At 48.6% G+C, this 22,822-nt stretch overlaps 1 protein-coding gene across 2 annotated transcripts in view; it reads left to right on the plus strand.

Annotated features, from left to right (window-relative positions):
• Nucleotides 1-1,434: 1,434 nt before the first annotated feature.
• The window catches only part of INO80 (INO80 complex ATPase subunit), a 545,189-nt gene continuing 523,801 nt past the window's right edge, over nt 1,435-22,822 (plus strand). Inside the window, exon 1 of one of the 2 annotated variants that reach the window (XM_086937360.1) lies at nt 1,435-1,638. The gene's annotated coding sequence lies outside the window, so the exon portion shown is untranslated. The remainder of the gene's footprint in view (nt 1,639-22,822) is intronic. The other variant, XM_086937361.1, reaches the window with a different exon arrangement.

Consider the following 22,822-nt stretch of genomic DNA (forward strand, 5'->3'; position numbering starts at 1 on the left):
AACAAGGATTTCAGCAGAGGTTCAACGCCCCAATTACCACATTAAATTATTAACAAAACGAAGGCTTCTTGAAGCTGCCACAGCTCTTGGAGTTACAGATCATTCCGGAGATGCTTCAGAAATGTTAATTGCAGACAGGCATGCTCTGTCACTGTTTCATATTTAATGTCCGTGGAAATATGAAAAACAAAAAAAATAACACCTATAATCTTGATATTGTAAATGTTTATATAATGCCAGTTTGACTTGAGGTGTAGTTTGTGTATTTACAGAACACCATTTACTAACAATAAATGAAGAACAATAATAAAACTAAATACAAAGTAATAATCTTTGGTGTTTAATGGGAAGAATGTAACCATATAGTCACTGGACTGCACAATATGCAATCATGGATTTAAATCTCTGCTGCTGCACTAGACCAACCTGTGTGACTGGCGTCTCATCACTTTAATTCACTATGGACTATGTTACCTAATCATCTAGTTTGAGAGCACATTGAAGTAATCCAGTAGGCGATCTATGCTCTACAAAAACCTTAACTTGTATCCGGCCAATATAGAATAATGTTGCTTTACATGTAAGAACCATACAGACCATATGAAGAAGGTCGTTAGGTCATGAATGTTGAAAAAAAATACTTTCAACAAATATCAATCACATACCTATGTATTTGAGACCATGAGAAACATTGAAACAATGCCTTTTACTTTTATAAGTAATCATCCGATTTACATATTTAGATACATTAAATTGGTTCGTACTTCACCATTTAGTGCCATGTCTGACCGCCGCTCCTGGTTATACCCCCCCCCCCCCGAAAGTTTAGGTTTCCAATGACCTTGCATTTTAATATATATACACACGCGCATAATCATTCGGAAAATAAAGTACGCCGCTCCTCGTCTCAAGTTGACAGCCTGCTAAGATCAGTGAACTGATGTTGCCTTGATGGTTGCTTAAATGAACCACTATATCTCAGGTTACCTTGCATAACACGGAGCATGAATATGACTTATCCACACCCGCGCCCACTAACAATTGTCTACTGCTTTTATTTATTCACATCAATTTGGTGACCTCACTTCCTCATATAATCACCAAAAGACGTAAGATCTCGCGATGGCTAGGCACTAAGCGCGATATCTGCTGCCTCACCATCTCAACGTCACCATAACCGTTCGGCAATCTTCAACTAGGCTCAACTTGTCATGCTGCCGAGTGCATCGATAGTTAAGTCTCCGAACCCGGGTTCACTAACCGTGTTAAATCTTGATCGGCACTCTCCAAACTACCTTCCCGTGACCTACTACACAGGGTCAGAACCCCTGCCTGAGCTCTGGGTGCCTGTCAGGTTTCCCGTGTTTGGCTCTTGTGCTCACTCGATTGCTCTGGCCTGGCCAATGGCGCCTCTCCCCCCCGCCATGGCTCCCCATGTCCCTGCTCTCTCAGTGAGTGAAAGTGGCTGCCGCCGCCGGCCCCGTGCCTGCAGCCTCAGCAGCGCCGCCATCTTGGCGTCCCAGGAGCCGAGAGGCGGCAGCAGTAGAGAGACGCGCGAGCCCAGCTCACAGAGAGGGACAGGGCAGGAGCCAAGCGGAGTCGGGAGACGCCGCGCCCCTAACCCTAACGGGGACTGAGGTGAGCCTAGACCTGCGCAGCGGGCGGGCTGCGGGGAGATGGCAAAGTCAAGGAAACAGAAGGGGCAAGGGAAGGCCTTGGGTTCTCCTCGATCCGGACTTATAGCACTGCCGCTGGGCCTCTTCTTAAAGGGCCACGCTCCTCACACTTCCTCCCCCACCCCACGACAGTCTGAGGGAGGAGCCCCAGAGTTCCCCGTGTTGACGTTCCACCTAGATGTGCACCCATTCCGGGGTGTCCGGTCACCGTCAAGGTTCCCGTGACAGACCGCTCTGCCCACGTGTGATATAAGCGAGCCGTCCCCTTTGGCCACGTAGCACGTGTGTGCTGTTCATTATTTGCCTGATCACGTGTGTGCTCGTCCCCTGCACTGATCTGTCAGATCACCGTGCCCGCGCATCTCCCCCTCTACTGTTCTCAACTTGTTAAAGTGCCTTTGAATCAGGTGTCGGCAAATTGCTGAACTTAAACTAGGTAATATTAAATTCTCTTAGGTATTCCTGACATACAGCCCTCCAAATCTAGCCTTGACAATAGTCCATCACAGCGTATTTCTGAACATGGTACTTTAAAAATGTAGACTTGGTCGCAGTGTTATTAAACAATGGGATTTGGTATTATGCCCTGCCTGGAACAGTGCTGCATTTCATGCGTCTGCAAACCAGGTCTTGTAAGTGAGTGACTCGTAGTAGATTTAGCTCAAAGCCTCCATATAAGTATTACATGGCGTTCTTTATAGATACAGGTGATACGGTGCATTCATGTGGTGTGCTAACCTAAGTGCAGCGTGCAGGTCTCTCAAAAGGATGATCTGCAACTGTGTCTCCACCGTGGTTGTATGATCAAGTGACTTCAAAATGCATGTTGAGTTTAACTCCCTGAATAGGAAGGTCTTTACCTCTGCAACTATGGAAAGCTTTGCACACAAGACGTTGGATCCATCAAATGATGTACGGAGCTGGAGGTTCATGGTCCCCAGCTGGTCATCCTTTTTTATTTTCTTTGAGAGGTCAAGTGCTTCATTATAGTTTCAAATATCGTTTATTTGAGTTGATATATGCCAGTGCCTGTGCCACAGTGTGCAATAGGGATTGGAGAGTCGCATTATCTCCCTCCGAAGGCTTCAACATGTCTGGTTTTGCAGGTAAACTATTTGATGAGCTGGCACACAACTTACTGGCAAATCGCTGCCAGCAATGCATGTGTCTTTTATTGACAGTGTTCTCATTTTTTGGTATGCACCTGTTACAACGCATTTTTTACTCCGCACTACCATTACAACGCGACTTTTACAACGCATACCATTACAACGCATTGCGCTGGGGGGCGCTCTAGGATAGGGAATAAGTATAATTTACTATCCAACACCTTCCCTAGGGTCCACGGGGACTGGAGTTAGAATAGTAAATTATACTTACCACTATCCAGCACCCCAAAGCGCTATGCGTTGTAATGGTCGCGTTGTAATGGTAGGTAGTTGTAACGGTATGCGGAGTAACGTCATACATCCACATTTTTTATGATCATGTCACTTTCTGAACTGGCATAAAATCCATCCATCAATAGTTAGTAAAAAAGTGTTCTGGTTAGTTCCAGACCGTAATTGTCAAACAATGTTATACATACATTGTGTTAATGTGTGTGTGTGTATATATATATACTGGCAATAGTCAGTAGGTAGTTATAGTTAGGACCAACTTTTCCCATAGACAAAGCTTTTTGTCTTTTGCTAATAACTTTGGTGTTGTTTGACTAATCGTCAAACTTTTATCAAAAAGGGCCTCTACTTAGCCTAGTTTTGCATGGAATGTTACTGGGTGATTTGTCAAGTGGTGGCTGAGATAAAAAACGATTTTTCCCCATGCAATGTCTACGGGGATTTTTCAATTTTTAGATACGGCTACAGGCTGAATGGATTTACACCAAATTTGGCAGAAAGCTAGCTCTTGGTCCAGAAAGAGCCCTTTTTGTAATTTGGTGGAAAAGTTTTCAGTAGTTTTGGAGTTAATAAAGGAATAAAACTTTGTATTTCTAAGGACGGGAATCGTCCACAGGTACTCAAGGATCAAATTATATATTACTTTACTTAAAAAAAAAACCTCTGTAAAATTCGCTGAAAAAAAACAACAAAGGTAACAGGGATGTTCTAGTTAAGTTCACATTTTACCCACACAAAATCATAGAAATTCAGCAGTTATAGTTATCTGAAGAAACTAGAACTCGTGCTGTTAGGTTACTTTAGGCTTCATGTTTGACTTTCTTAACCCCTTGCGTGCTGATGACAGAACGGTTCCGTCATCAGCATCGGGTGAGCTGTGCTGATGACGTAACTGTTCCGTCATGACTCCGCCCGCGCAAGGCGGAGTCAGCACAGGCGGAAAATACGCCCCGCACGCAAGGGGTTAATATAAGTATAACAGTAAGTATAACTATAACAGCTGAATTTCTATGGTCATGTGTGGGTCAAATGTGAACCTAACTTTAACTTTCCTGTATGTAACCTATGTTTTTTTTCTGTGGAAAAAAAAATATATACATATACTGAAACAGTCCTGCCTGAACTGCCAGGCCCTCCCTGAACTGGAGTTGCTTGTGTTCCGGTTCAGGGAGGACCTAGCCTGCAGTTCAGGCTGGACTGTTCCCATGAGTAGAAGGGTCAACACTGATTTGCATATTGCTGGGTTCAAACTGAGGTGGTATGGTGAGCAAAATAACAATGGGCTGGAATGCTATCCTGAGCTATTGCCAGTGATTAGACTATTGCAAACAGCCTCCCATTACCTTGTGTATGTTTCATGTACTGCCCAGACGTGGGTACAAAGCTCACTGTGCCGCTGGAACCAAGCTGTACCGGGCTGTTGAGCCTATAACTAGGGCGAAATCCTTACTGGGCTTCTTGTATTCCGGGTGGACCTGGCTTGGCAGTTCAGGCTGAACGGTACCCATGAGGAGTAGGGTTAAGACTAATTTGTGCATGGCTAGGTCCAAATGGCAGTAGCATGATGAGCAAAGGAACAATGGGTTGGAGTGCTACTCCGAATTATTGCTAGAGGATAGTCTTATTGCAAGTAACCTCCCATTATCTTTTGCGTGTTTCAGTTATAGAGTACCAGAGCCACAGTTGGGATGGTCACCTCACTCAATGTCATCACAGATGTTTTCCAGCCCCAACTATTGTTTCACAATATGATGCATTCTAGGTGTTGTAGCGTTGGCTTGGTTCCATTCAACTAGTTAAACTAACAGATGTTAGCAATGCCTTGTAGGTTATTTTCTATGATGACATAGAGTGAAGTGGTCACACTAGCGTGCCTGGTTGGCTGAGATGAGATTACTAGCTGCCTTGAAAAGATTTATTATTCAGGTGCTCATAGGCTGGGCTATTATTAGTGAAGAGAAAGTCACAGCAGCAGGGCAGAGGGATATGAGAAATCCTTAGCACACCAGTTATGCTACCCAAAAATGAGTACAGAGGGAGGCTTTTGCCATCACTTGCATTAGTATTCTAGTTATGCCACTACAGGTGCCCACTGCTTGACTCAGTTTGCAGTTCAGCTGAGCTGGAATTACAATTCTCAAGTACTTCAGTCAGTACCTGGAGTGTCGTTTACAATGAACAAAATGAGTACCTGTAGTGTCGTTGGTCTGTAGTAATTGGTGTCACTGTGTCTCCGCTTTCCTGGCTTCAGGTAATTCTTTCTTCATTTGTTATGCTTCAACAACTTTATCTCTACATGCATGTAAGAACTGGGACCACCAGTTCTCCGGGGGGTAGCTTGGCTCGAGCAGGAAGGCAGCCAGGGGCTTACGTGTAAAGCAGCTACTCAACACACGCATCCAATGAGAAACGAAGTGGGCGCAATAATGGAGACCACACCATTAGTTGTGTTTGAAAATCAAGATCTTTTATGTAGGCTTTAGATCATAGCAAACAAGGCATTAGCAAATCATCAGTGTTACTTTAAAATACCACATTAGAACATTTCCTGAACACCTTTCAAAATGCATTTCCTATAAGTTGGTAAACCACTTCATTAAGGGTTTTCAGGGTAGCAGAAAGCTCCAAAGAACACAGCCTGTCGCGTTAAACTATTCCGCAGGCTGGAAGGTAGTTTCATAAACCATGGGCTAACCTGTGGGAAGCAAACACAAGCATTTCCTCTTGTAAATATCGTCAGCCTTGCAACCCAGTCAGACCATCAAAACAACACTGGAATGGATCAATACATGTCATAGTTCACCCCCTTCAGGAACTGTAGAAGCCCACCCCTGCAAGAAATTCAGTACATGGAAAAGAGCATCTCATAAGCAGGCCTGAGTACAGTTAAGTAAGCATAAACCAAACAGGTGGCGTAGACTGCCACTAAACATCAACCACCACTGGAGCGTCAGAGTTTAATCCCTCCGGGAATCATTGAAGCCCGCCTCTGCAAGAAAAATCAGTACCGGGCACAATTCACCAATACCATTAGCAGGCATGTACGGTTAATTCGAAGTACGCCGGACTACAGGCAGGGTCAGTTATTCTGCCGGCGTCACCTAGACTCTCAATCAGGGCCTCCCAGATTCTTGAGGCACATTAAGGGGGCCAGCGGGGCCCAGTCTCAGTTCACCCCGGGGGGGGGGGCGACCTCGGGCCTTACCCGGCCTACCGCCCTTCTCCCCGGGGGTTACCTTGTGGTCTTCGACCCGATCAGGGCCCTTGCGGAGGTGCTGCGGCAGGCAGGAGGGTCTTCGTCCCTCCTGTGGCCTCATTCGGCCTGGCGCAGGGAAAGCGGACAGCTGTGGGGCACCGGCGCTTGGGGCGGCAGGTCGGAAGGGGGCTCCAGGGCCCCCTCCGCGAAGAGTCGGCGCTTCCCCGGGTGCCGGGCCTCGATGCAGAAGGCTCGATCTGGGCAGCCTATGGCTGCGCGGCTTGGCGGGGGCGGGGCCGATGACGAGGCCGGAGTCCCCCGTCACGTGCTGCAGACAGGGAGAGGCTTCAGGCCTAGCGCGGCCTGGTGTACTTGATGCGGCGGCCCTCTCCTGGTATATGGGGGCCGCCGAGGAAGTTCGATGACGGCGCAGGGCCCGCCGGGGCACAGAGAGGCAGGGTGACTTCGGCCCATCGCGGCCTGTGGAGAATTCCGGCGGCCCTCTTCTGGCACACAGGGGCTGCAATACTGGCTCTAACGCCGCGGCCACCAGAGGGGACTCCTAGGCGCTACAGGAGGGCGCCAACTGCTCCGGGCCGCAGCGGTGAGTCACCCCAGGCCAGTGCGCTCAGATCCCAGAGCGCTTGGGGCAGTTTCTGTCAGCGCTCACGCACGGGGCTTCAGCGTGAGGGCGGTCAAGCGCTTGAGGGGTACTTCAATAGCAGGACTTGACAGGCGGCAGTCTCTGACAGCGCTTGAGAGGGAGGGAGGTCAGGCTACAGCGCTGATGAAGAATTCCAGTCAGGTATGCCACTTGCTCAGTCAGCACAGCGCTGGGGCACAAAGGGAGCAGATTATAGCGCTTTCCACACGGCTTAGCAAGGACTGCAGGTGGGGGGGTGCGCAAGGCAGCACAGTCCAGTACCTGGTCGATCCCCCAGCAGTCTCTGGTCATAGGAAAGTAGACTTCTCGGCGCTTGGATGGTTCTGCGCCCTTAGTTGTTGGTTTCTTGAAGTTGAAGAGGGGGGGGGTTGAGTTGAAGGCTTGATGAGTTTTTCCCTCAGTCACTGCAGATGGACCCTGGGGTTCCCTACCACTGGGTCAGATCAGGGGGCTAGCATAGGACACCTCACCCAGCTTAAGAGGCAGCATCTAAATCCTGTCACTCCCAGTAGCATAGGTTCCTAGATAGGCCCTCCCGCCTAAAACTCCTGCGTGGGTTCCCCAGGTCAGTGATGCCCCAACTGACTAGAAAAAGTTCCCTCCCTTGCTTAAGTATGCCCAGGTCAGGTGACCACTCTCTAAGGCGGCAAAAAGCAGGTCCGCCTTCCTTCTGGAAGGTTCCAGGAGTTTCCCCACTCTACCTATGGACAGGGGATGGGTGGCTGGCATTGCAACATTGTATGGGGATCCAGCCTGCTCCTGGCAGCTAGGGTGCTACACTAAAAGACCACGCTGCAGTAGCAGGGGCCAGTGGCAGCCATGTTTGAAGTAGAGAGCACCTGCACCCTAACACAGTTTAGCTATGAAAAGGTGCTCGAAGACCTATGGGCCAACAAAAAGTAGGTGGGAAAAAGGAGGCAAGGGCAAAAAATCACAGGGAAAGACCACCCTTGGGCTGACAGGTCTAACAATGCAAATAAGACAGTAATAGATAATTTATAGGTAATTTTGAGAGCATTGAGACAATTAGGAAAATCTGCATAGGACTGATATATTTTTCTCAGAAAAATCAGATTTTGTACTGTCCTTATTTTTACAGGAACATATGTAATTTCTGTTTGCCCACCCTGTACTTGCAGAGAAACCTGTTCTCTTTTTTGAGGACTTTCTATGCTACATCTAACATTTTTATTTGTAAGCATTTTGTTGCATCCATTTTTTGTTGTGTAATTTGTAAAGGAAATTTGATGCATCTATGCACATAGAGTATGCACGCTTTTTAAAATATAAACCTTGTTGTGCATTTTTTTCTCCCTAGTGTATGCCGGCTTGATTTGTTAATCATTACACAATGGTTGTTTTAGCATATTCTTCAGAAGTTTCTGCAGCTGGCTTGAAGGTTGCCAGAGCCGTTGTACCTGAGGTCTTTAGCACTTCCTCGTGCAACATCCCATGTGCAGAGGGGAGGTTTTGTGAAATACTACAGACCATGCAAATACATTAATATGCAATGAGCCAATTTTTGCCTATAGGCAGGGCCACTTGAACCATGTGTCAGGGAAGGACCAAATTATGCAGCAGGGCTTACTAAATTATGTGTCAAGAAAAGGAAAATTATGGGGTGTATTGCGGTACATTTTGAAAAAGTATTACCTCATTATATTATCATTTTCAGGTCCAAGCCGGTTTTCTAACGAAATCTTGGTGACGTTCAGAAAGCTTCCTTTGGAGTGCATCCCTCCCATTGTTTGCCATTGGGTACTTGGTCCTGGCCCATAAAGCCCTCCATGGCTCCTGCCCAACCTATTTGAGGGCCAGGTTTATGTTTTATCAGCCAGTGCGTCAATTACGCTCAGCATCACTTAGATGCCTGGTTGTCCATAGGTTCCGGAAAACTCGCCTAGGGGGCAGCTCCCTGGTGGTCAGAGCGGCTAATTTGTGGAACGCACTGCCAGACCAACTACGACACACTACGGATCTGACCAGTTTTAAAAGACTATTAAAAACACATCTGTTTAAACAAGCTTTTTAGATTTCGGATGTATGCTGTCTTTGTTTCCTCTACGAGCCAGGACAGTCTCGACTAGCAGTGCGCGATACAAATCAGCCTATAACATATAACATTAGCTATGTGGCTTGTAACTCAAATTTGCTTGCTTTCTATTTGCTGGCTTTATTTGTTTTAGACTGTCCACCCTGAGTTTGTTCCTTCCCTTCCCCAAAGCCGGCTTTCTTCCAACAGTATAGCATTTCTGTAAACAGGTCTTAAAATCTCGTTCTTATCTTGTCTCATTTGCTCATCAAAGACATATGTCAAATGTAAGGGTCTGTCTTCTAGGGAGCAGGTGTTTACTTTTTTCCCTTTGACTTCAAAGTAAGAAGATTCATGTGACAATTCTGCTGGGTACCCATGTGAGACAGAAAGAATGAAGGGTGTTCTGTTTTGCCAGCTGGCTACTCTGGGTCTGCAATACAAAGTTTTTCTGTTTTCTAGCACCAAACACAATTTAAATGTCTGTAAACGAACTGTGCAGGTGTTTCAGAATAAGGAAAGCACAAATGAAGCAGATTTTTGGTAATTCTGAAGTGTAGTGGCAACAATTATTTTAATACACGTGATTTGTGCTCTGTATACCTTATTATTGTTTGTAAAATTGTATGTCTGTGCTAATGTAATGGTCATTTTAATTGAAGATGTGTTGTCTGTAACGGGAGTGTGCTACCACACAATGCATACACCACTCTACACCACTCCACAACACTGCACTCTACTCTTCACCACTCTACACTATGCCACTCCAGGTCATTGAACTCTCCATGCACCTTCACTCGTTGCCACTCTGCTCTACACCACTCTACGCCAATGCTCTCTACCCCACACGACTCTCGAATGCACTGCTGCACTCTTATCCACTACACTCTTAAGTCACGCTAAACTACTCTTAACTAATGTACTCTACAACACTGCACTCTACTCTATGCCACTGCACTCAACGCCACTTTACTTTGAAACTATCTACTCTACACCACTTTATTCCACTCTTTTCTATTTTGCACCACTGCAGTCTACCATGCGCCGCTGATTTCTACACCACTTTATTCAAAACCAATGCACTCTTGCCAATCCACTCTACACTCTGCTCTGAAAACCTCTACACTCTATGCCACTCTACACCATTGCACTCTGTCACTTTACTCTGCACCACTGCACTCTACTCAGTTGCACATTACGCTACTCTACAACGCTGCACCTTCTGCCACTGAACTCTGCGTCTCTACTCACCCTTTCTATTCTATGTGAATGCACTCAACTCTACACCTCTCTAATCCACTGTGCACCACTGCAGTCTACACTTTCAACTGCACCACTCTACGCTAGTGCACTCTATGCCACTGTACTGTGCACCACTCTAAGCCAATGCACTCTGTCACTGCACTCTGACAGTGTGTTCTGCAAGACTGCACTCTCCACCACTGAACTCTACCACTGCACTCTAAGTACTACACTCTACTCTGCACCCCTCAACTGTACACCAATCCACTCAATGCCATCTACTCTACATCACGCCGCTCTACACCACTCTAGTCTGCACCATTGCACTCCACCCACCACTTTACTCTGTCACTCTACGCCACTGTACTCTTCTGCACTCTACGCCAATATATTCTGAAACACTATACTTAAAGCCACCTCACTATACTCCACTCTGTGACACTAATCTCCATGATTCTCCACAATACTCCACTCTGACACTCTACTCCATTAACTTCTACTCTGCTCAGACATTATACTTCACTCCAAGCTACTCAACTCTACAACATTCTACTCCACTCTAAGCCACTCTGACACCACTCCACTCTCCGATGCTCTGTGCAACTCCCTCTATGCCACTATATTCCACTCTATCACTTTATTCCACAACACACTGCTACATTCCACTGCTCCACTTTATTTCACGCCACTCCACTATATGCCACTTGACTCTGCAACCCTCTATGCCATGCCACTCTTCTGTCACGTGGCTGTGTAGGCACAGGGAGAAACGCTGCCATTTTCCATACATGCATTTCTTAAGTTGCCATCTTTTCTATACGTTGACTTTTTGGCACACATTTGCATGCTTGACTGCAGGATATGGTACTTAAAAACCACATTTGCTTACATTTCCACTTCATCAAAACATTATCACAACACTTTGAACATTTAGTACAAGAGCTAAAGTTCACAGCACAATTGTTGTTTGTTTATCATCCGTTAGGTGATTTAGCTTTCATAAGAGGATAAACTGACAGCCTGACTGAGGTTTTGACACATTAGATTGGATCTCTTTTATTATATAAACAAGAGCACTTCCGTGTTCACATCAGAGGTTCACTCTACTGTCACTGCGAGGTTGCTATTGTTGGAGTCTAAGGCCAAGCTGATTCCTGTTTTTCCTCTGTGAGGAGGGATGTCCAACTTGTGACTAAGACGGGGACCTGAACACATTCACCCAGAGATATTGGGGAGTTGGGTTATCCAGTAAGAGTTTTTGGCTGATCACCGACCCTATGCAAGTAGGTTAAGGAGCGCATAGTAGGAGTACACTACACACAGTACCTATATGCCAGCATATATACACTGTTTTAGCAGAATGGTGGAATTTATCCTTTTCACTGTTCTCATATTGCTAATCGCTTTCATCTGCTTCATTCTATTAATCATTGCAGCACGTATATTTTGTACAAGAATCACAATGGGTCAATAAATATTGAAACGCTCCTTTGTGTATTTCTAGTGTGCCTCTCTGGTTGTGTACAAGTGACCAAGCGAAAAAGTTCTAGATCTATTACCACGATTCTTTGGGGAGTAAGAGATGTCATGTTCTGAGGTTGTTACATCCATTTGTTACCCTCTTGGGTTTAGGGGTACTTATGGTGGTACTGTGAGCTAGCAGGACCATAGGCAAACATATCCTGAGGATGTGCTTGGAATCACTCCGGCACTACCCCAAATTTTATGTTGTCCCACAAAGCACAGTTACCACTGAAGAAGTGGAAGCAGTATGACATGGCATGTCTACAATGGTTGATTGGGTTCTTATTGAATGGATCGCCTGAGTAGTTCTCTTTCGTATACCCAAAGACCACATCTCACCCCTTAACTGGAGAACTCCGTGGTGGTAGGGACTATCTTCCTCAGCTGAGTAGGTAACCTCTATGTATTGACTGTTCAAGCTTGAATCTTTTAAAGGATTATCCTGTTATGATACCCTCTCTGAATTCCACATATTCTTGTGGATGAAGATGCAGCAGTAAACATAGATGAGAACTGCAGTCATGCTTTTACTCAGACCCTGCTACAGCATGATCTCGCATTTACGGGTGGGGATGTTACCTTTGTGGTTGAGGCTCACGAAGCATATAGGACAGAGGTATTCTATTCATGGGTTACATTCCCAGCAGCAGACAACACAACTAGGCTGTATCACAATTACACTGTAGCTGAAGTACCAAATGACTACACACCATAGAAGAAACAGAAATACCAAGAGCATACCAAGAACATAGAAATTGGTTTGGAGACGCCGCACCACATACAATAAATGACGTGAGACTAGGTCCCCATAGAAATGCGTCAGCAACATGACCAGACTTAGCCGGTTACACACCATATCCTAAGCTAGGAAACATGACCGCTCCACCGGTACGCAGATTGTACAGCAATTTAGTAACCACGTGTAGGTGTTTCAAACAGTTCGTTATACAAACATTAACATTAAATCCTGTGAGAACTGCACAAGCTGCATATTAGACCTGGCATCTTTAGGTGTGGTTTCCCATGTCTCTTTGCTTCTGGCGTTCTGCTTTTGACTGTGTGCAGAAATTAGTTTTTGCTGGTTTTAGGTCTCTGGGCAGGGCAGTTTTATCACTGCTGACCTGTGCTAAAGTGCATGTGCTCTGTGTCTAAAATGTGATAGCTTTTGGTTTCTCTATGATTGGCATAATTGATTTACTCATAAAGTTCCTAGTACAGTGCACTGTGTATGCACAGGGCCTGTAAATCAAATGCTACTTTTGGGCCTCCAGCACTGACTGTCCCACTCACAAAAGTAGCCCTTCAAACATGTCTAAGGCCTATCGCTGCAGAGCATCTGTTCGCAGTTTTTAACTGGCATGTCGAACTGACAAGTACCCCTATTTTCCTTGTCCAAACATTCCCTTTTATTACATGTAAAGCAACCCTAAGGTAGGCCCTAGGGTAGCTCATGGTCAGGGGGCCTTGTAATTAAAAGGTAGTACATGTGTTTTTTTTTCAGAACAAAATGTTATTGTTGTGTTGAGTAAGATTGCAAGATATCGACAGTACTCCGAACACTGGAGGAGCTTGAGCATAAAATCAAGATACAGAGAAAAGCAATCAATATAGTAATCAATATCAATCATTATTATCAAACAATCCTTATTCCCCCCACCCCATAAGAACTACCCCCACCCGTGTTCCCCCCCTAGCCCCGTTCACGATGTCCATCCAGGTCAGGCAAAATAGACCGTATGAAAATAGTAATACACTCTTACCCTTGCCCTGGTACTCAAAGCAATTGTTCACCAGTTACATCTTGTTGCATCGGCGGCTCTAGCCACTGCCCCCTGTAGTCCGCCCACATCTTCCAGATTTTGTAGTGCTTTCCGGGGCAGCCACGGGCCTCAAACACCGGACGTTCCAGCCCCATATAGTAATCCAATCCCTGTTTCCAGACCTCTAACAGGGGAGCTCTAGGATTTTTCCAGGCACGGGCCACGTCCCTTTTAGCCACCGTAAGGCCCAGGTGTAGTAAGTGTTGTTTGTAGATGTTACCACCCACCTGCTCCAGGACATGCAAAATGCCCAGCTGCGGTGTACGGGGGAGCTTCCAGCCCAGCACCTCATCCAAACAATCCCAAACACGCTTCCAGTATCTCTCCAATGCCCCGCAGGACCATACCGTGTGCATGAAAGTGCCCACCTCTCGGCCACATCTCAGGCAGTCAGGGGAGGCAATCGAACCAGCCCTACACAGTCTCTCTCTCGTGTAATAAGCCCTGTGCAGGTATTTAAATTGGATAAAACGTAGTTGCACAGCGATGGCCGCCTCCCTCGGAGCAGCGAGAGCCTCCCTCCAACCCTCCTCATCCAGTTCTTCTACATCTCTCTCCCATGTGGACCGTAAGTTATCCAGAGAGGGGGAGCAATGAATAACTAGTGACTGATAGATGCAGGATATTTTCTTTTCTACTAGTTCCCCCATAAACAACTTAGCTTCTAGAGGGCTAAATTCCGGCAGAGAGTCCAGTCCCTCCAGGGCAGGGGTAATGGCGTGTCGGAACTGCAAATATTTAAATAATTTAGTATTAGGCATATCGTATTCGTCCCTCAGTTCCTGGAATGATTTAAGGGTCGTGCCCTTCATGACATGGCCCAACTCCGAGATCCCTATCGCATCCCAGCCGCGAAACCCCCGCAAGGCTGGAAGAGCCGTTAGGCGGCCATTGTGCCACAGCGGTGTCTCCTCCGTCCGCTTATTCCACCATCCCATGCGGCCAAGCGCTCAATGCCATATTTGGAAGACCACCTGTGTAGCCACTGGGAGTCTCCTCCTCTTTCCCGCCGAGTATAGCAACGTATGTAAGGTTCCATCAAATACCTCTCAAGGGCATAGGCCGGATCACTCCGATCTCCATACCACCACTCGTTTAACACCAACAAGTGGGAAGCTTGATAGTAAGATAAAATATCCGACGACGCCAGCCCACCATAATATGTGGAAAGGAAGCAGGTGCGAAGTGCCACACGTACAGCACCCCCAGCCCAGAGGACCTGGCGAAACCATTGCGGCAAGACAGGGTAGGGGTGGTTCTGTAGCTGATAGAGCAAACGAGGAAGGGCCACCATCTTAAAAATGGCCGAGCGGCCATACAGATTCAGGGGCATGCGGGACCATGTTTTCATATCGGACCGAACCCTGTCCCATACCGGAACGATGTTGCGTTCCCACGAGACTCCTGGTATGTCTGTTAAAAATACTCTGAGGTATTTAAAGCCCCCCACTGCTTCCTGTAGAGTCGACGCCCAGTTGCCAAGTGCCGCGCCATTGCCCAGGATCCTTAGAGTAGATTTCTTCACATTAAGATAAAGTCCCGAGACCTCTCCAAACACTCTCATAATTTCGAGAACTCTCGGGCCCGACCTATTTAGGTCTGTGAGAAAGAACAGCACGTCGTCTGCATAGAGACCGATCCTATCGGATGGCCCAGATTCCCATTCAAACCCCTTCATCTGCGCGTCTATGCGTACCCACGCCGCAAGAGGTTCCATGGCGAGGGCGAACAGATAAGGCGAGAGAGGGCACCCCTGGTGTGTGCCCCGTCCAATAGGGAAGGTGTCTGAGATCGTACCCGCTACCCGCACCGATGCCGTCAAGTCTGTATATAGCAACCGTATATATGAGAGAAAATGGGGTCCAAGATTCAAGCGAGGCAAGAGCGCGTGTAGGTAAACCCAGCTCAGCGAGTCAAAGGCTCTATCTATATCAGCCAACAAAAGCGCCGCCTGAGTTCCGGTAGCTCGCATCATTTCCAAAGCCACTTGGGCCCGCCTAATATTGTGCCTGGTAGCTCTGTGCGGCATAAAGCCGGCCTGGTCCGGGTGGACCAGGGTGGTAATTAATGGGAGGAGGCGGTTAGCGAGGGCCTTGGCCAGTATCTTCGCCTCAATATTAAGAAGTGAGATAGGGCGATAGGATTTATGGCGATCTGGAGGCCTCCCTGGCTTGCAAAAGACCACTATCTCAGCGTGCCTCCAGTCTCGCGGCAATTGGCCAGATTCTCTAGCAGCATCCAACGCCTTCTTATAATGTGTCCCTGTTAGACCTGACATCATTGGCTTGAGTCTCTCCTCCATTTTTTCTGTTTGCCTCTACTGTTTTACGATGTTTTGCTGGTATATGCTTTGGGCGCCGTGCCACTGCTGATCAGTGCCATAGCGCAAGTGCTCCCGATGTTAAATTGATGTATCTATTGTATCCATGTTTGGCCTATTTGGTTTACTGTCAGTCCCTAGTCTAGTGCACCAGGCGTGCCGGGGCTTGTAAATACAAATGCCGCTCGGGGGCTTGCAGCACGTGTTGTGCCACCCACAGGAGCGGCCTCGTAAAAAAATGTCTACGGGTTGGTCATTGCGAGACCCACGTGCAGTCTTGTACTGTCACGCAGGCTGCGCAGGTATACCTACTTGCCAGCCCCTCCAACCTTCCCTTGACTTCATGTTAGTCACCCCTATGGTAGGCCCACGGGCAGGGTGCATTGTACGTATAAGGTAGGACACGCCTGACCAAGTTGGCATGTCCTGATAGTGAAGTACCGCCATCTTCGTGCTTCACTATTGCGAGGTAGCCTGCTCTCCATTGCTTAGAATGGGCCGCCGGGATTATTAATGTTATGATCCTAGCTGGCTCGGGGAGCATGGTGCAATGTCGAGTTTGGTATCCCTGAACTCGGGGTTTAATTACGCATCCGTTGGTGTGGATGGTTTTTGGACTCTGGGTTCGAAAATAGCACTTTTAGAAAGTGTCTATTTTCTTGCCTAATCATATCTGGTTTCTGCTGGTCTTGCGTGTGTGTGACAGGAGCTGGGTGGCTCCACAGGTCTGGATGAGTCAGTGTGGGATGAGTGGGACATTTACGTTGAGAGTAGGGGGAGAGTAGTTGTTGATAGCCTGCCTTGCCTGATACAACGCTGGCTCCACCTCCTGCTAAGCGACTGATGGCTCTGTGCCTGCCATGGACGATCCTAGCCCCACCTCCTGCCAGGAGGGCGATAGCTCTGCTCCTGCCAGTATCAATGCTGGCTCCACCTCCTGCTGGTCGTCTGAGGACCCAGCCCGGCTCAATGAATAGGCCAGGTGCTACTGCCTAGCTCCACCCACCACAGACCCAGGATGTTGGGAAATCCCCGGCATAGACAAAGGGATCAAAGACGAAAAGGGGTATAAGAGAAGGACCCCTGAACTAGGAAATCAGATCACTTCTGACAAGGAACCCTGTAACCAAGGACAAGAGGCCTGCTGATCTAAGGACTGCCTACCCCTTCTGCCAGTGTGCTGTTGTTGGGGGAATCCTGCAGTGCTTCTTTATTTTTGCCAAGGAACCAGGAGAGAGGAACTGTGTGTGTACTCTCACGCTTGCTAAGAAAATCTCCAAGGACTGGAAGAGTGCCAGTCTCCTGCTGAAGTCACAGGGCTAAAGGACTTCATCTGCTAAAGTGCTATTTGCTGGAAGTGTGAATCCAGCGCCTCTGAAAGAACCAGCAATCACGACGACCGGACGCCGGGCCCGACCGACGCCAGCAGCAACGCCAGTGAGTGGGAGTACGGCTCTAGCTCCAGAGGACCTCGTGTCTGCACCGCTGCTGATCGCATCAACCGTGTGCCCTTCGACGCCGTGAGCGCTGCTCACTCTGTGCAACTGCATCATCGACGACGCCTGCTGAGGCCTGCTTGACACCGAAGGCGCGACGCCGGATCGTTCGACGCCGCTGATCATCGTGTGCTTCATTTTCCAAGGTACTGTGTTGTTGGGGGTCCGTGTGACTCCGGGCTCGACGTAGCGCTCCTCACGGTCGACGCCGAACCCTTGGATTACCTTTGCCTCCACGTCGTGTAGCCCCCGTGTGGGTTACCCTGTTGCTAAGAACTGTATTGCCAAGAAGAAGATTGCTTGATACCAAAGACTTGTTGTGCTGAAGAAGAAACTACCTTTGAACTATCCCTTTTTCCTTCCCAGAGTATTTATTACGATTGTGTACCGTGTTGCCGTTATTTGGTCTTGTGCTAAGCCTTATATAAAAAGACTTATTTTTATAATACTACTGTGTCGTGTCCATTTGTAGTGTATTACTGTATGTGGTCATAATTGCTTAACACACAGCCTCTGAGATAAGCCTGTTCTGCTCTGCCAAGCTACCAAGGGGGTGAGCAGGGGTTATCGAAGGGTGTGATCCCCTTGCCCTGACTAGAAAAGGAGTGTCCCTATTTGTCAGAAGTGCATACCTCTGCCAACTAGAGACAGCCGGTTCTAACATTGGATGCAGCGGTGAGGATTTGGACCTTGCATTTATGACCCATGTACAGTGATTAGTGTGCGCTACGTAGTGAAAGCAGACCATAACGCAGTCACAATCTAATTCGGAAGGATCCTATTTTTGTTCTCCGCTTTCCTGAAACTTGATTTTTTTGAACACTGCCAGTTTTAACCATGAGTGACAACGGAGTCACTGCCCCTGCTATCGTTGTTGTGGAGGAGTTCGAGAGAAATAAGCTTAAGAAATACAAGAAAGATGAGCTGAAACACTTTTGCGACCAGTTCAAAGTTCCTACCACAGGCCTCTCGAGAAAAGATGATTTTCGTAAAGCATTACAGGCCTGGTGGGAGTCCAGAGATCCCTCTGATGTGGTGGTGGTACCCACAGAGGAAGGGGATGAGGAGGTGCCAGTGAATGGGCCTGTGTCCTCTCCCGGTAGCAGTGTTTCCTCCAAAGGTCTTTCCCCTGAAGAAAGAGAAGAAAGGGCGAAAGAGCGAGCTTACAATATGGAGATGGCAAGGCTAAAAATAAATGGGCAGTTGGAGTTAGAAAATGCAAGAGGTAGAAGGGAAGTTGATTTAGAGATCAAAAAGTTGGAGTTCGAACGAGAGAAGTTAGCTTTGGAGCGTGAAGCCAGGTTGAGGGAACTGGATATCCAAGCTAAGAAGTTAGAGTTGAATCCCTCTGGCGGCAGCATTCCATCCGAGCCTGCAGAAAGTAAGTTTTACTTCCCGAAAGATGTGATCAAAGATTACAATAGGAATGAAGATATTGGTCAATGGTTTAAAGCATATGAGTTAGCATTGTTGGCCCACCAGGTCCCTGAGAAGAATTGGGGAGCAGGGTTGTGGGGTCGCTTTGTGAATGAGGGAAGAGATACCCTGTTAGACATGCCTGTTGCGGATAGGATGTCGTATGCTCATATGAAAGATGCTTTAATGTTGCGATATGGCTTAACCCCCGAGAAGTACAGACAAGCTTTTAGAGAATGTAAGAAGTTGCCTGGTACGACGTGGGTGGAATATGTGTCTTATTTTTGCAGAGCCATGGATGGTTGGGTAAAGGGCAGCAAAGTGGAAAGTTATGAAGCTCTTTATGATTTGTTTGCTTGGGAGCACTTGTCTAATAACTGTTTTCCAGAGCTGCGCCAGCACCTGATTGATAGCAAGATATCTAACCCTAGAAAACTTGCTGAGGAGGCGGATCGCTGGGTCAGTACCAGGGTCCACAAGGGTCCAGTGGGAGACTCAGCCAAAGGTGGGCAGGGTCCCCAGCAGAAGAGTGGGGGGGACAAGGGTAAACAGAAGGAGTCTCAGAAAGGGCCCCAAAGTAATCCCCAAGGGAACCAAGGGAAAGGTTCCCAGCCTCCCCCTGAGAAGAAGCCAGGGGCCCCGACGGGTAAACCTGTTCATAGGGGCCCCCTAACCTGCTACGGTTGTGGGCAGGTGGGACACCGGTTTTATGACCCCCAGTGTCCCAAAAAGGATTCGAATGCACCGCCGCGTGCACCCCCTCGTCAGTTGGCGAGTGTAGCCTTGGGAGGGGAGGAGATGGTTGTCCATGGTGGGAGGGGTCCCGCAGAAATGTCCCTGGTCTCGCTAGGAGACATGCAAATGGTCCCTCCACCCCCTCTGCCTAGTAACACTAGTAAATATAGGCAGTGGGTGACCATTAATGGCCATAGAGTGGAAGCTCTCAGAGACACCGGAGCGAGTGTGACAGCTGTCAAGTGTCACTTAGTGTCCAGAGAGCAGGTGGTTCCCCACGCATTCTACCCCGTGATAGCTGCCGATAACTCCCAGAAAGAGTGTGAGGTGGCTCAGGTTTCCTTTGAATGGGGGGGAGTTTCAGGTACTCTTCAGGTTGCTGTGAGGCCCACCATGCCTGTCGATTGTCTCCTGGGCAATGATTTAGAAGACTCCCCTTGGGCTAAGGTGGAGTTAGCCGCGCACTTGAAAATGTTGGGTGTGCCAGAGTGGGTGTGTGCAACCACTCGATCCATGACAGCGAGTAAGGGTGTTGATGGGGTCCCGGAGCCTGAAAGTATGGCCAAGGTCCCAGCTGTGAAGAGAAGAGGCAGGAGGCGTGGGAAACCGGCCCCTGTAGTTCCCGTGGTCCAGGAGGAGGTAGACCCTGAGGGGGATGCCCTGGAGCCCACGGGGGAACAAATTGCCGAACTGGGAGACTTGCCCGAGCTGACCCATTGGCAGCAGGATGGTGGTCCCTCCAGGGAGGAATTCTGTGCGGAACAGAAGGAGTGCCCTTCTCTTGTGGGCATGAGGCACCAGGCCTCAGCCCAATCCTCAGGTGATCAGTCAGGGTCACATTTTGTGTACTGGGAGAACGACCTCCTGTATAGCGAGCCTAAGGCTGCTGAGCCTGGATCAGCCCGTGTGCTGGTGGTACCCCAGCGCTTCAGAGCCTTCCTACTGGGTTTGGCTCATGACGTACCTTTAGCTGGACATCTGGGGCAGGACAAGACCTATGACAGGCTTGTCACCCATTTTTATTGGCCTCAGATGCGTAGGGATGTAGACATCCATTGCAAGACTTGTCGCACTTGCCAGGCAAGTGGGAAAAGCGGGAGGAAGCAGAAGGCTCCCCTCCAACCTTTTCCAGTGGTCAGTACCCCCTTTGACCGGGTGGGTATTGACATTGTTGGGCCCCTGGACCCCAAGACAGCCCTGGGCAACAGGTTCATCCTGGTCTTGGTGGACCATGCCACGAGGTACCCGGAAGCCATCCCTCTCAGAACAGTGACGGCCCCCGTGGTGGGACGGGCACTGATGGGTGTTTTCTCCCGGATGGGGTTCCCCAGAGAGGTGGTGTCCGACCGGGGCACCAACTTCATTTCGAACTACATGAAGTCTCTGTGGAAGGAGTGTGGGGTAACCTACAAGTTCACCACTCCTTACCACCCGCAAGGAAATGAGCTGGTTGAGAGATTCAACCGGACCCTGAAAGGCATGATTATGGGTCTTGAAGAACCAATGAGGCGGAAATGGGACGTCCTCTTGCCATGCCTGTTGTTTGCTTACCGGGAGGTGCCGCAGAAGGCTCTAGGGTTCAGCCCCTTTGAGCTCTTATACGGTCACCCGGTAAGAGGACCTTTGAGTCTGGTCAAGGAAGGCTGGGAGCAATCTCCCAGGAAACCTCCCCAGGATGTATACAGCTACATGCTGGCCTTTCGGAACCAGACTCGGCGCTTCAGAGAACTTGCTCAGGCAAATCTGGAGGCCAGCCAGGAGGAGATGAAGCGTTGGTACGACCGGAATGCCACTCTGGTAGAGCTTCAGCCTGGTCAGGAAGTGTGGGTCATGTCCCCTGTGGAACCTTGTGCGCTCAAGGACAGGTGGACTGGACCGTTTAAGGTTGTGGAGAAGAAGAGCGATGTCACCTACCTGGTGGACTTGAAATCTCCCAGGAACCCCTTGCGGGTCCTGCATGTCAACCGTTTGAAGCCCCACTTAGAAAGGTCCGAAGTGGGCATGCTCCTAGCTACAGATGATGGAATGGAGGAGGAGAGTGAGCCTCTTCCTGACCTCCTGTGTGCTAAAGAGCAAGACGGGTCAGTGGATGGTGTGGTCCTCTCTGACACACTGACTCTTGAACAGAAACAGGATTGTCGCCACCTGTTGGGACAATTCTCGGATCTGTTTTCCTTGGTTCCGGGTGTCACTCATTGGTGTGTCCATGACGTTGACACCGGAGACAGCCCTCCTGTGAAGCACAAGGCTTACAGGGTGACTGACAAGGTCAGAGCGTACATTAAGGAGGAGGTCTCCAAAATGTTTGCGTTAGGGGTGATTGAGTCCTCTAGCAGTCCTTGGGTCAGCCCTGTGGTCTTGGTCCCGAAGGCTGCAGCGCCTGGTGCTTCACCAGAACTCCGGTTCTGCGTGGATTACCGAGGACTCAATTCGGTCACGAAGACTGACGCGCACCCCATCCCCAGAGCTGATGAGCTCATAGATCGGTTGGGGGCTGCCCGGTACCTTAGTACGTTCGATTTAACGTCTGGGTACTGGCAGATCGCCTTGACTGATGGGGCAAAAGAGAGGTCAGCATTCTCCACACCAGATGGGCTATACCAGTTCCGGGTGATGCCCTTTGGGATGAAGAATGCCCCTGCCACCTTCCAGAGGTTGGTCAACCAGGTCTTGGCTGGACTGGAGGATTTCAGTGCCGCCTACCTGGACGACATCGCAGTGTTCAGCGCCAGCTGGGAGGAACACTTGCGCCACCTCCAGGAAGTGTTGTTGGCCCTGCGCGGAGCAGGCCTCACAATCAAAGCCAGTAAGTGCCAGATTGGGCAGGGTTCTGTGGTGTACTTGGGGCACCAAGTAGGGAGCGGTAAGGTGGCCCCCCTGCAACCCAAGATTGATACCATCCTGGCTTGGGCACCGCCCAAAACCCAAACTCAGGTGAGAGCCTTCTTAGGTCTCACGGGTTACTACAGGAGGTTTGTCAAGGATTATGGTACCATTGTGCACCCGTTGACTTCGCTGACTTCCAGGAAGCAGCCGCGAAATGTGATCTGGACTGATGCCTGTCAAACGGCCTTTGACACCCTGAAAACTGCAATGTCTACAGCACCCATTCTCCAGGCACCCGACTTTTCGAAAGAATTTATTGTTCAGACGGACGCTTCAGAGCATGGCGTGGGGGCTGTTCTAGCTCAGGTGAATGAAGAGGGCCGAGACTTGCCTGTAGCCTTCATCAGTAGAAGGTTACTTCCCAGGGAAACGAGGTGGAGTGCGATAGAGAGAGAAGCATTTGCTGTGGTCTGGG

The sequence above is a fragment of the Lissotriton vulgaris genome, chromosome 9 (assembly GCF_964263255.1).
Source record: "Lissotriton vulgaris chromosome 9, aLisVul1.2, whole genome shotgun sequence".
Taxonomy (NCBI): Eukaryota; Metazoa; Chordata; class Amphibia; order Caudata; family Salamandridae; genus Lissotriton; species Lissotriton vulgaris.